Genomic DNA, 16,642 nt, shown 5'->3' on the forward strand with positions numbered 1-16,642 from the left:
GAGGAGGAGGAGGAGTTATCTGTCTGTATTCTTAGACCCTTCCACAGTGGCAAATGGAAGAATAGGGGTGCACTTCAGCATCCCCCCCTTCACCAACCCTCAGGCTTGTATGTCTACAGTGTATTAATTTACATCTGAGTTAGTCTCTCTTCAACCTTTATGGTCAGCCAGGAGAAATAAGCACTTTTAGGATGCAATTCATTTGACCTTTCTTAGACATGTACTTTAGGAAGAGATAAATCACTCTCCCAAGTGCCAGTGTTTCTCTGTTGACCACAAAAGGACCAGAGAGTGATTCGTTCAGAGGCAGGTGTCTATATTGCAGCCTGTCTACAGGCAATTAGGCAAATCCCAGACAGATTTTTCTATAATGCTGCTCTTAAATTGTTTCACAAAGATTTTTATTTGTATATCACAAATTTATAAAATGACATACTTTTCTCCTTATTTTACACATGTTTATTTTTGAGAAGCATTATGCTAGCAGAGCCTGCATGCTGTATTGGAGTTGATTATGCTGGTGCTCTGTTCACAATTGTTTTCAGCTACCTACTGAGAAATTGGCATTTTTTGCACTATTTCACCCCGTGAGTTTCACCAAATATTTGTCTGATTTAATGTAAAGGTGGAAAAAGGGCACATTTTACACCAAGGGAGTGAATACAGCATTAGAAATACCTCCCATCACTGTATGTGACTAGAAAGCAAAGATGAATACGTGCACTTTTTAAAAAATTTGATCACAGGGCAAGATTTTAAATGCTATTAGTAATGAAAAATCCATGGCAGTAAGAGTCACAGTACTGCCAATAAGCCCACTGAGCCTGTGTATAGTACATTGCAGAAAAGGCCCAAGGCTCAGATGTCTATCTCCATGTTCTTGTATTCCCAACAAGCAGTGAATAATGCATTAGTTTTGCTTCAAGCATCCTATTTTGAATATGCTTTAGCCAGAATTATTAGCTTTCATGTAGTGTGTATTGTTAACAGAGGTCATGCTCTGTGCCCATCTAGTGCTGTCTCCAGAAGTGCTCTGGCACAGCACACAGAAACGTTTTACTAAAAATTCTCGTTGCTGGTTGTCACCATGAGGTCCCCTGAGATGTCAAATTACAAGTACTCCAGATCCAGCTGAAGTCACTGAGAATATCCCTGGAAACACCACCTGTCTTTGGCTCAGGCTCAAAATATTTACAAAGCAGGAGGAGGGAAACTTATATTGCAGTGACCTGGGAGGACTCCTAATTTCTGTGTTCATACTGCTCTGTGGAGGTCAGCCCTTAGACCATCTGCCTCTGTTCAGGCACTCCAGTGTGTGTGCTGGGCTGTGTTGAGAACATCTGAAACTGTGCAAAAACAAGTAAATCCCTGTGGCTGCCTGTCCCCCTGCCTCTCCTCACCTGGCCAAAGTGAGGAGAGCCTGAAGAGAGCCTTTCTTAAACCCTTAGGTCTTAATGAAGGCCACCAGTGACCCAGTACTGATGGTGACCCTGCTCATCTGCTGAAACTCCTGTGAGAAAGGGGTTGCACAGCCCAGTCCTGGGGTTAAGCCATGCTCTTGGTTGCTGTGAAGCTGTACCATTCTCCCCTTCAGCAGCTGTGGTGGTCTAAAAAGAGAATTAGCTTTTAGAGTTATAAAGAGAGCATTGTTTAAGATAAATGGTATCATTTGCAAAGGAGTAGGCGTTTACTCACACAGATGTGTACACACACACACACATGCACACATCCCTCAGTTAAGTTTCCACAGCTACCCTTAGTGCAACACAGCCAGCTGTTAAATCCAAAATAGCAACGAGTGCACATCATACGCCCTCTGTATTACCATTTGAAAGGGACAGTTCCTTGGGAGGATGGGAATTTGACAGGATATGAATATGTCTGAGACTCTATTAGGCACTAATTCAGCAGGACTGGCTGAATGAGATGAAGAAGCAATGAGGAGGAGAGAATCTCTTCAAATTTGAGCTGATTGGTAATTTTGATGAAAGCCCTTTAGTCTTATTCAGTGACTGTTAATTACCTCTGGAAATTAACAGTTATTTTTCTCTTTAGGAAATGTTGTTCGCCTGCCAATATAGAAAGATTAATTAAATTCTTCCATGGATGAAGGTGAAAGTAGGGTCCTCGTGGTCAGTGCACATTTTGGCTGTAGATGCAGGGATATCATGACAAATTTCCTTTTGAAAAGAGCAGTCCAACTCTTTCCTCTTGTGTTTTCACAGGAAATTTAGTTGTCCTTGTCCTTCTGGGGTAAGGTTGGCTTTCATGTGCTTTCACCAGGAAAGTCTGGATGTGGGAGAGCTGTGAAAAAAGGGAGGGAGATGACTAGGGTTAAACCGCCTGCAAGTAAATTAGGGGAAGCCTCTTGCAGCACTCAAGGAGAAATAATTAATATTGTGGACAAAGGTATTTCTGCTTCAATTGAAAGGAAACCCTCAGCTTAGACCCATCTATACAAAATATCACAAAAGTTAATTGCTTCAAAAAAGTGGTAACTTGAACCTCACATCCATAAGCAATGCCAGCTTCTCCTACCAGTTCTCATTATTTGATCTTGGTGCAGCCTCAAAAGCTGCTTTTGTCAGCACTAATGATGGTCCTTCCACTGCTCAAGAGTTTATTTCCAATATCCACTATTATGCCATTCACTCCTGCTGCACAGAATTAAAAAAAAAAAAAAAAAAAAAAAGGAAAGAAAGAGTGAGGCAATATCCCAGGGAAGCTCCTGTGCAGGGCTGCTACAGGCTTTTGATTGAGTTCTTGATTTATAGCTATCAAACAAATATCTTGGCATAGTTGTTTAAAATCAGAAAACATCACGAAAGGAAAGGAATGCTCTGTTCCTCAACCTATTTTTTTTTTTCTGATGGGAAGACCCTGCATTAAGTTTTAATGACAGATTAAATAGACGGAAAGTCACTTGGAAGCCCAACGAGCAGAGAGATTGCAGGCTGCCTCTGTCAGGATCTCAGGGAGGAAATGAGGCGGCTGAGAAGAAGCTCAGCGTCAGGAAGGAGGCAGACAGGTCAAACAGACAGGCTTTCCAGAAGCAGCCTCGAGAGCAAACAAGCAGCTGCAGTCAATCGAAGGCAGCAGGGCAGCCAGCCCCAGAGCTGCTCCTGCTCTGCAGGGCGAGCCAAGCGCCCCCGGAGCCGCTGCTGTGCTCCCACCCTCCCTGCAGCGCCAGGAGAGCTTGCCAGGAGTGTGACAGCTCGAATGGGGCAGGATGCCAGTCCACATGCCAGCCTTCCCACCTGCAAAAGCTGCCCGCCCCACCTCTCCATCCTTGTGCAGGGCTTCTCTGGGTGCTGAACTGCAGACCTTGGAAAGGGTATGTCTGGGAAAATGCAAAATTTTGGGTCTTATCCTGGTCTCAGGGAGGAATATTTTTCACAAATTTTCCAGGATCAGCAACAGGCCAATGCAGCCATGAAAAATGCCACCTTTGCTCACCTGACTTGCTTTGATCAGAGGGGATCCTGCTTGCCAGAGGCATGGGATATCATTCTGTGGGTTTATCCAGCAGCAGCATTGGATTGATGGGTTACACTTCAAAGATTCTGTAATGGATGAAAGACAAGTCTGTTTTGGCTCTTGATTGTTCCCTATAGAAAGTGAAGAAGAAATTCCCCGTTAGCAAGTGTCACACTACTTACAGATTTTACCCCTAGTCTACTTTAAAGTGTGTTTTAATATCAGTATATGAAAGCACAGCAAGAACCAGTACTTGTTACATTTTGCATGGGCTCTATTAGAGGTTGCTGCCAGCCAATGGTGGTATCTTTTGGATGTGATGAATTTGGAGAGTAGTAACTTATTTGTTCAACTGAATCCACTGCTGGGGAAAAGCATTGCAAATTATGAAGACAGGCAACAAGAAGTAAAAGTGATTTAAGCAGAGAAGATGGGATGGAAAAGAGTAAGACACTCACATAGGACACATCTGTTCAGGGGCCAGTCTGGAAAAAACAAAGAGAAAGAAGAAATTCTTCTATACAGTCTAGCCAACCTAGATCCCTCTTTATAGCTTTTAAATAATGTCACACATGGAACAAATATATAATTTCCAAAGAAAAACATGGAAAGTCTCAGTTATGTTCTTATGAATGCTTTCTATTTCTTTCCCAGCTAAATAAATCTGTTTACCAAGTTGGACTCAGTTCTGCAAGTCGCTTCTTCAAAACGACATTTTTTGACAAATTTGTTGTTCACCAAAAACATTTTCCCATCTTTAATAAAGAAACCCCAAACCAAGCAACTAAAATTCAATGGATTGGAAAGAATCCAGTAGGCTTTGGTTCAGTCCTTGTAAAGCAGCAAGTAAACATTTTCTGCATGCTTTAGTGGAGTATATGACTTCTCAGTCCTCCACTGTCTTTGTGTAGAAGAAGGGAGCTAAGCACATGGATGAATAACTGGTTAGATTTGTTTCATCTTCAGTTAAGAATGCAAGCTAGATCTTCAGCTTCTGGTACTGACATTAAACTGCCATGATTATAGTCACAAAACCTTTTTCCTCTTCTATGGCATACAAATCCAAGTGTTCCAAAGGACATTAAAAAGTAAGTAAATAACTTCATGAACAAAAGAAATGAATGCTCATAAGTGAAATAGAGAAAACTGAGGCTACCTGGAATAATTCTGTCCTAATTGAACTTGCATTTAGCTTTTCTGCCTTCAACTAATCATGTCATAGCAAATGGAAACACAAAGGTACTATGCTAACAGCTCTCATGGTGAATGTGGTTTTCAGGGTGCTGAAGCTAAAAAGTGGTGTTTGACATCTAATGGCAAGTGAGAGAGAAAACAACTATTAGATATGTTAGATGGGCAGTGTCTCCAGTTCCTAAAAGATATTGGCTTGAATGCCATCTTCTGAGACAAAGACACAGTGATGCACACATGTACATATGATGGAAAGAAAGATAAGTAAGCCAATAGTAGCACTGAACAAAATGGTTCAGAACAGAGGCAGAGATGCACATGTGCCTCTTGCTGGACCTTTCTTCCTCCTGTCCAAAAATGTTCACAATATTGTTTCCTTGCTACTTTTGCAATATTACTTGTTTGTCTTAAAGCAGCCACCACACCCTCTTCCTACAAAACTCAGGCACTGTTGGCCCTCTCTGGCTGTTGGGATTTTGTGCTAGCTCCTTCAAGAGCAGTCAGTGCATGAGTAATACTGGGAGCCTGGCAGCCCATGTCACTATGATTCCACAAGACATTATTTTACGATGCAAACACATCCTGACCTCCAGAGCACTCAATATATCAAATGTGTAATGTATGCAGAAACAATCCCAATAAGGAAGAAGGTAAATAAATTTGTTATGATTTTAATGATATGCATTTTAAATGTCACTTTTGCTGAGCAATTAGGGTCTGAAGAGAGTGACCTTTGCACAGTGCTTAAATTGTCCTGAGGCATAGTAGTCCTCCATGCATTTATTACTGCCTTGTGTGATGAAGTGTAGGTGGTAAGATGCAAGTCCATCATTTGTGGGGGGGGATCTTTCTGGCTGAGACACAATAAAAGCAGGGTGGTGCAAACTTTTTGCCACAGAAATGCTGTGTGAGAAGCAAGGAATATTATTTATTGAAATGCACTGCATGTGGGTGCCCTTCAATACACACATGCACAAATGTAGGCTGGGGGTGTCTCTCTGAAGAGCAGAGAGCAAAGGGGACCAAATCACCTGCCCAAAGTGTGGCATTCTGCCCTTCCCCTTGCTTCCCAGGTGAGCAGTGTGGAGATGGGCTATGCTGTCTGTCTGGGTATAGGAGCAACATCATCTCCTTACTCATCCCTACTGCTGGATTCTGCTACAAGCCCAGCATCTTCCAGAGAGGGTAGCACACCATCTGTTCTCGGGTGTATCCACCCTCTGAGTCATGTTTAAGATATTTTTTCTACTTACTTACACCAAGAATAGGTGTTTTAGCCACTAGCATGTAGGCCCGCTGGTTTTTCATTAGCAGCTTCAAAGGCAGTGTTATAGCAGAGGAGTGATCCCAAGGTAAGGCAGTCCCTGTGGGGTAGCTGCCACTGCAAAGGGAAAACAAAGCCATAGACAGCTGCTTCTACCTCCTGTGCATCTGCTGGTGGTGTGGACAGCTCATGTTTGGGAGCTACCTAGACCCTAGGTCTAAGGATATAAAGTATTAGCTGTGCAGCTGAGGCATTTTAGTATGTGACAAAATGCAAGTAGGAGATATTAAAATAGAGGACTGTGTTTTGGCAAGCAAGAACATTACAATAATGTAGCAATGGGCAAGGTCTACTTTCCAACTGTGCCTTTGTGAGCTCTGGACACTGTGTGGCATCTGTTAGTTCAAAAACAGTGTGATGCATCACCAGAATAAGCAGCAGCTTATACAGAGCCATTTTTCTCTCTCTTCAGTATTTTTCCTTTAGTATTGGTAACAAGTTGGTATTTATCTGGTGGAGACTGCCAGGGTTGCCTACTGGTCCAGTAAGAGTGGGGAAGGGTGTCGAGAGGACCGATGGTTCTGCTTCATCAAGGACATCCCTCTACAAACTGGAAGGCCAACCCTAGCAAGGGATATTCAGAAAACCTCCATATCTAATCAATTCTCGGTTTTATTGCTAGCAAGGCTGTCAAGCACTGGGCAGATGGCTAATATTTTCTTTCACTATCAGGCTCTCTGTTGGATTCAGACCAATGATGTAAATATAAACAGCCCTGGCTCTTGGTCACTAAAGCCTCCTGCCATCCGCCCTCCCAGAGAGATATTATTTAAATGAACCAGGAAAGTGGGTATCACTGAGTAAAACAAACCAATTAGCCACACAAACTGGAGAACTGATTTCTTTAACCGAGTACTCAATTTTGCTGTCACTAACTCACATCCAAGGGGATTCAGTTCCATGTTTACTGCATGCCTGGTGCTCTGTGGCTTTGCAGGGCAAGAGAGGTGTTGGAGTATTTAGGATAGTGTGTGTTTTAGGCCATCTGGCATGTTTGAGCCACATATGGAGCTTCTACCACATTGAAATATTGAACAATTGGAGCCCAAACCTGGTGGTCTTTCCAAGTCTAGCTGTATTGCCATGATATGAGTCCATCTCTGGGGCCAACTCCAGTGAGCCCAGGGAAAATTAAAATGATTCATTAATAGCTGAATAATGCTTCGTGCCACTTCTTTCCAGTGTGCCCATATGTTTGATTTGCTGCCATCAGTTCTGCAGTGTCCTCCATTCCCCAGCTCTGATGCATTCAGCGTGTGACTGCGGAGCGCTAGAGCCTGGTACAGCCTGTGTGGGGACACGTGGATGGAGGTGCCTCTCACTGCTTCCCCATGAGGGAGAGGCATTGAGGGACACGGTCATTCATGGCCTCCTTACCTGTCCTGCCCACGTGGTGTTGGGAAAAGAGGGACTGGTCTTACCACTGGCCCAAACCCATCGTGGCACTCATGGCTACACACCAGCTGAGCACCTGGTTCCTGAGGGACACCAGCCCCTGCCATGATCCCACTCTGGACACAGGGCATTTCCAATGCAGCATCATCTGCCTGCCTCAAAATATGTTCCTCCACGTCCTTGAGACTGATCTTTCTCAAGCAGCATCAGCATCAAGCTTGATCCATTTGGGTTTGACATTCTCATGGCAGTGGAAATGCCATTGGAGTCTACAAGACATGTGGAGACCCTGTCAGGAACCCGGCTGTGTATTTTTTTTCCAGTCACAGAGTAGAAAAGGGAAATATAACAGAGCAGATGATAAATGTTTCAAGACTCAAAACTGGTATATTCTAGGCTTAATTGTTTAAAAACCCAGCTTGTGGAAAATTTGTTCCAGAGTGGAGAGACCTCATGACATCCTCTTTCCATGCTGGAAGGGAGACCTTAAATCAGAGAAATATGTAGTATTAATTGTCAAAATAGTTCCTCTAATCTGCAGCAGCATGATTCATCTCTAGAACATTTGTAGGTAAGCACCAGTCCCGTATATTACTGGACAGGTATTTCGTTTTCATATCTTTCAATAGCATTTTTGCTTGCTTGTTTGCAAGTTCACATGTCTCAGATCTTTCCTTTTGTATTTTTTGGTTGGTTTGCTATATTAAATGGAAGTGCATAGGGATGGAACAGTCTTGGCATTGTTCTGGTTCTTACTGCATCTTGAAGCCAGTGTGCAGCAGTTGCTTCAGACAACAGGGAGGGGAAAAGCTTCTACAGATTTCTGGTTCATGCACTAAAATTTATTCTGAAATATTATCATGGATTAGTTTAATGCTGCTGTAGAAAAGCTGTATTTCAATGACCTCTGAAAAGAGAAAAGAATAGTTCATAGGATATAAATGAGCAGTGAGACTGCTAAAAAAGAAAGTATGCAAATTATATAGAGAGATATTCAATACTCTAATTTAAAATATTGAGTATGGAAAGGGAGTCTAGTCAGGGGGGCATGTAGGGGAAGTTCTCATGCAATTATGCAAGGATATCCATGTTTTACATTTATAGTGTTCCATGGAATATCTGGAATTCAGCCTATGCTGCCTTTCAGAGGTAAAATAAATAGAGGCAAAATAAATTGAGTGAATACAATTAAACAAGGTTAACTTGCATCTTGTGAGAGCCTGGTATTTGCTTCATTTTTGGTGAGAAATTTCTAAAAGCATAGGCTTTTTTAATTAAAAAAAAAAAAAAGCCAGACAGAGAATCTTTCTTCCCCCCTCTGGTGATTTTTCTCAACCACTTGTGCTTTCACTGTGCTGCTGGAGTAGCTGGGAGACAATTGGAGGTTATTTTTAGACTGACTCACTCTGTAAAGCTGACATTTGTAGGTTAGGCGTACCAGTTGCCGACTGCTTCTTCTGCATCTTCCTTAAATATTCCCCTTCTAAACAGTTGGACATCCTCCTCCTCCTTTCCCAGTCTTTCCCCATAAGTATTAAAGTACTAAACCCACGTTCTGTCTGTCAACATTTTCTGTGGAGCCGACTTAAATGCATCATTTAGGAGCACAGTGAGCTCGTCCTCTCACGCAGCTGGAAAATCACAACATGAAGCAGTGCTTCTGCACCTCAGATCTGCTCCTAATAGATCACAGCATGCTGAGCATCCCTCTAAAGCTCAGAGGAGGAGCAGGACATGGGCCATGCCTCAAGGCTGGAGTCACATACTGGGGATCCCCATAAGACCCACTTCAGTGCATCTTCTCTGCTTCCCATCCTCCCAAGAGGAGTTTGGCTGCACACAGCCTATGTCCCCAGAGGAGGGAATGCCCAGGAGCACCGTGCGATGTGACTTTAATTTCTAGGGGTTGCCTTTTGACATCCTTGTCCACTGAAGCTGGAGAAAATGAGCTGTGTTTAAAAGTAAAATTGCTGGTGTGTTTTGCCTCTGAGGAGTTATCCAAATGTGGGCATGCAGGCAGCAGCCCATGGGAGCTGGGGTGCAAATCCCTGGGATGGATTGTCACCAATTCAGGGAGCTGAAGATTCCCTGCTGTGTAAGAAACTCCATATTGCAGTTATTCATTGCTCCTAAGCCATAGCATTTAGCAGCATGGCAAATCTAAATCACTGGGGTTTCAACTCTGAACTCTTTCAATCTGCTGGAATTTATGGAAACACAATGACTTTCTAAGTCCAAGGAGGAAAGATGGTTGGTGAAATCAGAATTCAACAGCAGATTAGATTATGAAACTGCCATTAACCTACTCTATATTATAATCTCAAATCCTTCCAATATATTTGCCATGTAGCAGTACAAACATTATTTTCCACTTAAATTAAGGCTGAACAGAAATCCTTTTTCCAGTGAACCTCTTTCTTTTCCTGATGCTTTATTTTTTTTTTAATGAATATCTTCTTGTAAATGGCAGTTTAAATAAATCCAGGCATGTAATCTTTTAGGACAAAATCCATTTTTTTTCAGTAGAGAGCACTTGTGGGCCTCATGCCAGGTAAAATCTAGTGTGCAGTCTAGTGAAATCCAGCCTTGAGCATCTTGTGAAGTCAGAGCTCTGCTGCTCTGCTTGGGGCAATGCTCCTGCTAGGGTTTATGAGCACAGGGTTGGCCACAGACCATGCTCATGCCGAGTTACCAGGACCACATCACCCTTTTGTGCTGTGATAATGCATATTCCCACCATGGTCCATTCAGGAAAACCCTGAAATCTGCTTCCAAAGAGCTGGCTGGGGGCAGACAATACACATTGCTGCTGGATTCACACCTCCTTTCATGGGACCCAACTGCATGAGGTGCTTTATCAGAGACAAGTGCTATTCCCATGGCAGTAAAGAGGGAAGTAGAGGACCAAACTAGGGTGTCTGGAGGAAGGGCTGCTGGGAGACCAGAGCAGTTCATCAAGGCAAGGACATCACTGAGGTTTGAGTAGTCTTTGGAGGAAGGCATGGCTGAGTGGGGACAACCTAAATCAAAACAAAACCACCTCACTAGGTTCTTATTTTCTTAGCTCTGTACCTTTTTCAGAAATGAGGTCAAATAAAAGTGCTATTACACTTTCTCTGTTTTAATGAGATTTCAAAAGCCCCTGCAACATAGTTCTCTTGGTTGACACAGGAGAGCACTCTGAGGGAAGCAGTTCATCGCCCAGGTTGGTCAGAGTGTCTTGGTTTGTGCTTGTAGAAGCCCAGGGTTGTTGTGGTCCTGCCAGTTTGGAAATATTCTGTCTCAGGGAGCAGCTCTGTGCTGAAACCTGGGAGCTTCTCCTGCTCTGGTGAACACTGGAGGGGAAACCTGAGCCCAGTGGTGGGAGTAGTGCTGTCTCTGTTCATTTCTCCAACAGTAAGCAGGATTCTGCCTGTATTTAATAAATGTACACCTGTTCTTTTATTTCCCAGAAGTGTTCCCCATGGTGCTAGAGACCCCACGAGAGCACAAACCTCTCCCTGCAGTAGCAAAACAATATCATGAAGGTCATGTTGGTAAGGTCCCTCTCTCACATCACTACCACTGGTTGCCCAGAGACAAGCCTCCTGAAAATTCAGATGCTAAAAGCAGCTAAATGAAAATCAAAAGCAGGAATTAAGAAGGAAGGAAATGTGTTAACTAGTTAATTAACTGATTGATGTTACTTTGTTGGTTCTTACTCTGCAGTCAGCACTAGTTCATTGAAATGTGCTTTCAAGAGAAATGATGCTAATTAAAGTATGTGACAGAGTGGCCCAGGTAATAATTAGTGGGGGATGAAGTGACCATTCATTAGATATTTTTTTTTGTCAGGCCTGCAGATAATTTGTATTTTTGTTTGTCTGCCCAAACCTTGGGCTACCTGGAAAGATCTTCACTAAATGTAACGTCCAGATCCCCCCTGGCTTAAAAAGCAGCAGAAATCTGAGATACAACCAGCATTCATTTTCTATTATGCAAATACAGCTTCACAGTATGACACATCTGTAAAGCTTCATTTGGTTCCCCCCTGGCACAGTAAGCATCTGCAGCTTTAATGTCTTTGATATACTGTTTTTGATTAGATTAAAGATGATATTTATAGTAATTTCAGTAATGTCATTAGCTGTCACTGGAGTATCCTCCAACATTTTGTTTCCTCCATATGTTTTGCAGAAGGGATAATGAAATTTGACTGTCCTGCAGCTTGTGTATAATAGCCTTGTTGGGAGCAGGGTTCCATGGGATCAGGCACTATTCTCCAAGTGAAAATGCTGGTGATCTGGTGCACTCTGTAAACTGTGCATGGCAATCCTGCCCTCTGCCTCCCCTGTGTCCTTCCTTCCCCATCCATCCCTCCAGGGATAAGGTCCCCTTTCCTGTGGCTTGGCTGAAAATGCACTTCTTGTCTGTGGAGTCAGGTCAGGAGGGACAGATGGAAGGATGGATAGGTGGGAGGGTAAGACATGAAGAGTGACTACAGGTCACTATTATATTTAGCAGAGAAGAAAATCCTGGGAATATGACGACAAGCAATAAATACCTTCAGTTTAAGAGTTTAAACAAAGGTGGGGAATTATTTATAGAAGGACAGTGAGTGTTGGCCAAAGGTCAGGGAAAGGAAAACAGTTGAGACTTTTTTTTGGCGTGGGGAAAGTAACTGGTATGTAGCACAGTTGCCAGGACCAGAGGGGCTGAGGCATATGTTTGTGGCCATGCAGGATGAGAAAGACCATGGGTTGGGGTTATGTGGTGACAGTCCTGAGGGTGCAAGAGAGAAGCTGGACATGCAACCAAGTGATTTTCTCTTCTATTTCTGATCCCCATCCTCCTTCTCAGCTCTCCAAAGGCACTCTCACATGGCTCTGTGTAGTTATTTGTGGGAATAAACATTCCAGTTTTGGGGTTGTTGTAGATTCACTTTCCTAAAGTCCAAAATATACTGTGTTACTTGAAAGAGTAATGCACTGGCATTTATAGTGGGCAGTGGGCACACTGGAGGTAAAGAGTTATTGCAGAATTCCACATATAAACATTAGCTCCCCAAGAGGTGGTTAGTGAAAATATATGTGCGAGTGACTTTGTTTAAGTAAAAGAAGATTGCTTGACTTTGCATTAATCTTTAAGATTAATGGTGCTGAAAAAAAATTAAGAAACTCCATAAATATATCCCAAAAGCATTTAGAGGGAGAAAATAAATAGATAATTTGGAGTATTGCACTTAAAGGTGCATTCCCAAGTTGTGCATACTGAAGATCTGACCCACAGATCAGATCTTCTAACATCACCATAGGCAGAGGGGGTCCAGCCCCAGTGGGGAGGGCTGTGGAGCATGTGAGGGAGAGAGGTCTCACTAGTCTCTGGAGCATCCATGTTCCAGGTTCTGGGAGCAGCAGGGGTACACACAGCCCAGCAGTCTTCCCTGGTGGGCTGGAGATGATGGAGATGTCCCCTGATGGCAGCTGCAGTTGATCTGGGCATGGTGCCCTGAACCTTCCCAGGACGGTGTCACCTTGATCAGCTTAGCACCAAAAGAAGAGACATTTTAATTCAGAACTTGCTGTGCCTCACAGTTTGCCCCTAAGGTGAACAGATGAAGTTGCTGCTGGTTTAAATGGCCTGGCAGGAGCATGTCATGAGGGGATACCAACCACAGCAGTGGGTCCAACCCTCCTGTTCAGCCAGTGTGCTGCTTTGACCTAAGAGCAATACTCTGGTCATAGTAACCTTGGTCTGGTCCCTTTTAGCCAAGGAAGAGAAGCTTGTCAGGTGACTGTGACACAGGTTCTTCAAGCCAATTTTCTTTTTCTGGTTTCAGTTTAAGCTGAGAGCAAATGATTGTCTCATCAGTCTAATCAGAGCTAGAAAGTCCTTTCAAGCAGCAGTTCCCTTGGGAACAGCATATATGTTGCAATCAAACTGTATTTCACCACTAGATCTTTTTACAAAGGTAACAGGGCAAACAGCGCTTTTTTCTTTTTTTTCTTTTTTTTTTTTTTGCAAATGCGTTTTGCATTTATGACAATGAAAATTTAATTTGAAAATGCAAAATCAAAATCTCACTTGGAAACTGTCAAATACAGTTGTTTAGGTTTCTGAAAAACAATCCTTCCTTACAAATTCTGGTTCAAAAGATACGTGAATCATGCTTACATATTTTCATATGTAGTCATTGGCATATGAAATGTATTCATATCAGTATATTTGAAGAAACACTTGTATTTTGCATATAGCCATTCCATTAACATTGTGAATATTTTCATTTATCACCATAGTCAGTTTGTAGGGACCATAGAAATCCATGTATTTATCTAAGATGTGCAGGTACATCTGTAATTCTGTCTCCTGGGCTTCTGGCTTACCCCTTGCACAAGTCCTTTTAAACCTCCCAGGCACTTTCTACTCCTTCTTTTATTAATTTTTGCCATTGAATCACCATCCCAGTTTCATCCAACTCTGGTTTTCCCTGGTTCAGAAGTTCATTTCACTGGCCAGCACATCTCTATCCTGAGCAAGCACCTTCTTCAGTGGGCTCAGCCTGGGCAGTGTGGGGCTCTCAGCCCAACACACCTCAGAAAATGTGCCCACCTCTGATTAGCCCATGGCTACCTCACATTCTCCTGCATTCCCACCACACAGGGAGAGCATGAGCTCTTCACACTGAAGATCAGGAGTTTGAAAGGAGAAATGTTGATTGTTTTCAGATCCTTCAGTTCTCCATCCTGATTAACGTCTCATATGGAAGAAGTTTATGTAAAGCTGATGTTCACAGGCTCTGCATTATGCAATATCATTCCCTGCTAAGCAATTCTTGTCAACACCTATAGTCTGTTTCTTTGTTGGACTCTTGGTGAAAATTGTTGAAACTCGTGTTTTAGTGTTCCTTCTCCTATTATTTATAATATAGTGACTTACAAATGACAACTAACCAAACCAGTTCTTGGTAGATATTTAATTTTCTGTATATTTTGAGCATGAAGTTTTCTCTTTTTAAAGAGGAGGGTGCTTAGCTTAACAATCTCAAAATGTAATTAAAACATAAAAAAAGAAAATTTTATAGCTGCCCTCCAGATGTTCTAAAGATTTCCTGTAGGATAAAAAAGATGTGTTCTGCTTCTGAAGTCCTCACAGCTTTCGGCAACATTCACCATCTCAAGCTGCCAGAATTTACTGTCTGCTGATGATAGACATTTTTGAGAAGAATAAGGAGATGATCCTTTGAACCTCCTGTGTTACAGCCCATAGAGGTTATGAGCCAGTGTCCCAGCCATACAAGATAGCTTTGTCTGCTATCAGTCACCCTCATCTTCTCACCCCTGCTGCTCCCCTCAGCCTGTGTCATGGGCTGATTTCTGACTGTCCCTTCAGCAAGGCCACCCCACATTGCCCATCCCCTTGGGTAGCCTGGGGTTCACAAGGAATACCCAGGCTGAGCTCCCTGGAAGAGGCTGCCACCACCATCAGCTCCTGTCTGATCACTGTTTGAGATCACTGCCCTTCCTTCACTGGGGCTGCCTGCCCCAGTATTCTCAGCAGACTCACCAGAGTGACACAGTTCACAGTGCCCTTTATTCCCCCTCAACAGGGTAAAACCAAGTTTTTTTAGGCAGAATCAATTGTTTTTGCAACGTCTGATGTTTCCAAAGCAGCCTGCTCCCTGCAGGATCATAGCATCAATGGCTTGGGTTGGACCTTAAAGATCACCTGGTTTCAAACTCCCTGCCATGGGCAGGGACATCTTCCCCTAGACCAGATTTCTCAGACCTCCATCCAACCTGGCCTTGAACACTTCCAGGGATGGGGCACGCTCAGATTCTCCTAACACCCCATGCCAGTGTCTTACGGCTCCCAAAGAGCAGCCAAGGGCTTTTGCAGCCTGTGAACCATAACAAGAAACCTGCCATGGACAGTCTCAATCCCAGCTTGTGCCCACTCCCATTGTCTCTACCAGAGCTGCTCAGGAACCAGGATTTTGCCATTCTGCAATTTGCAGTGCAGGGGGAGGGAGCAGCCCTGAGCCCCAGCAGGGAGAGTTGCATCCTGCACTGTCCCACAAAATCCAGCATCCCTCCAAAATAAATTGCAGTGACAAAATTAAATTTGATAAGATAACAGGATAAATTAACAAGATAAATGGCAAGACATCATGTTTTGGTGTGTTTAATTTCCTTTTTGTTTTCACTCGCACACCAAATAATATTTGTGTATGAAAACAGAAAAACATATCAAAATTACCTGAGATGAAATTGAGCAGAGAAGGAAGATTACAATATTTTCTCATCTCACCAATAATGGCAACAACCCTACCCCACAAAATATTTAGCTGAAACTACATTTTGCCAGAGAACTACTTGGTCTAAAGAGCATTTTGCACATTTTTCCCCAGCTGTTAGTTTAGTTTTCCTTTTTTTTATCTCAGTCCTGACGAGCATGTATGTGTTTGGGATTATAATAATTTTGGGATGATCTCCCCATCTGCATGCTGCAGCTGACAAACGAGCAGTGCGCTCTGCAGCTCGTGGTGTGCGCACCCTCAGGCGCGTCAGGATGCGCTTCCCCCGCCTCCCAGCTCACCCCAGAGCATCCCACTCCAAACCCATCCCAGAGCATCGCCCCCGAGCCCATCTCAGACCATCCCACTCCAAACCCATCCCAGAGCAAAACCCCCGCCCTGCAAAAGCTCCGGGGAGCCGCAGCTTCCCCGCTCATCTCCGGCTCATCCAAAATCACATTTGGGGGAGGAGAGACGGGGCAGTGCTGCGGGAAGCATCTTGTTCACACAGGCTTTGGCTCATTCTGGCGTAGTTAACCTCTCTGCTCGGGCATTCTCCTCCGCAAATTGAGGAGTAACAACACACTTCAGGGCTAAGGATTAACTGCGATGCCACTTTGGAGCGCCATATACATGCCAAATATTATAATCATCCTAAACGCGAGGCTGGGATAATCCACGTGTTTTGGCAGCCCTGGAATCCTATTTTACTTCATCTGTTTTAATTAATAAATTTAATTTCACATTATTAGGGAAAACAAGGATAAAAAATAGAGCCTGCATATGCTTTATTACAAATTATTGTTATCAGCTGCCCCGCAGGACTCCAGTCAGCACTAAATATGAACAATGGTTAAATTACAGGGGTCAGGGAATGAGCACAATCAAAATGCAAACACTTTTCTTCTATGTGAGATGGGCAGGGGAAAAAAAAAGAGAGAATCCTTGGAACCTCCTTGGAGCCACTAGGACTGCGGAGAAGC

General features: G+C 43.3%; 1 long non-coding RNA gene across 1 annotated transcript in view; it reads right to left on the minus strand.

Moving 5' to 3' along the window:
- Window positions 1–447: 447 nt before the first annotated feature.
- Window positions 448–16,642, minus strand: part of LOC135293426 (uncharacterized) — an 82,207-nt gene continuing 66,012 nt past the window's right edge. The window contains exons 2-3 of the long non-coding RNA XR_010355552.1: window positions 3,457–3,608; window positions 448–2,304 (exon numbers count right to left, since the gene is read on the minus strand). This is a non-coding gene — a long non-coding RNA (uncharacterized LOC135293426). The remainder of the gene's footprint in view (window positions 2,305–3,456; window positions 3,609–16,642) is intronic.

Source organism: Passer domesticus, chromosome 2 (assembly GCF_036417665.1).
Source record: "Passer domesticus isolate bPasDom1 chromosome 2, bPasDom1.hap1, whole genome shotgun sequence".
Lineage (NCBI taxonomy): Eukaryota > Metazoa > Chordata > Aves > Passeriformes > Passeridae > Passer > Passer domesticus.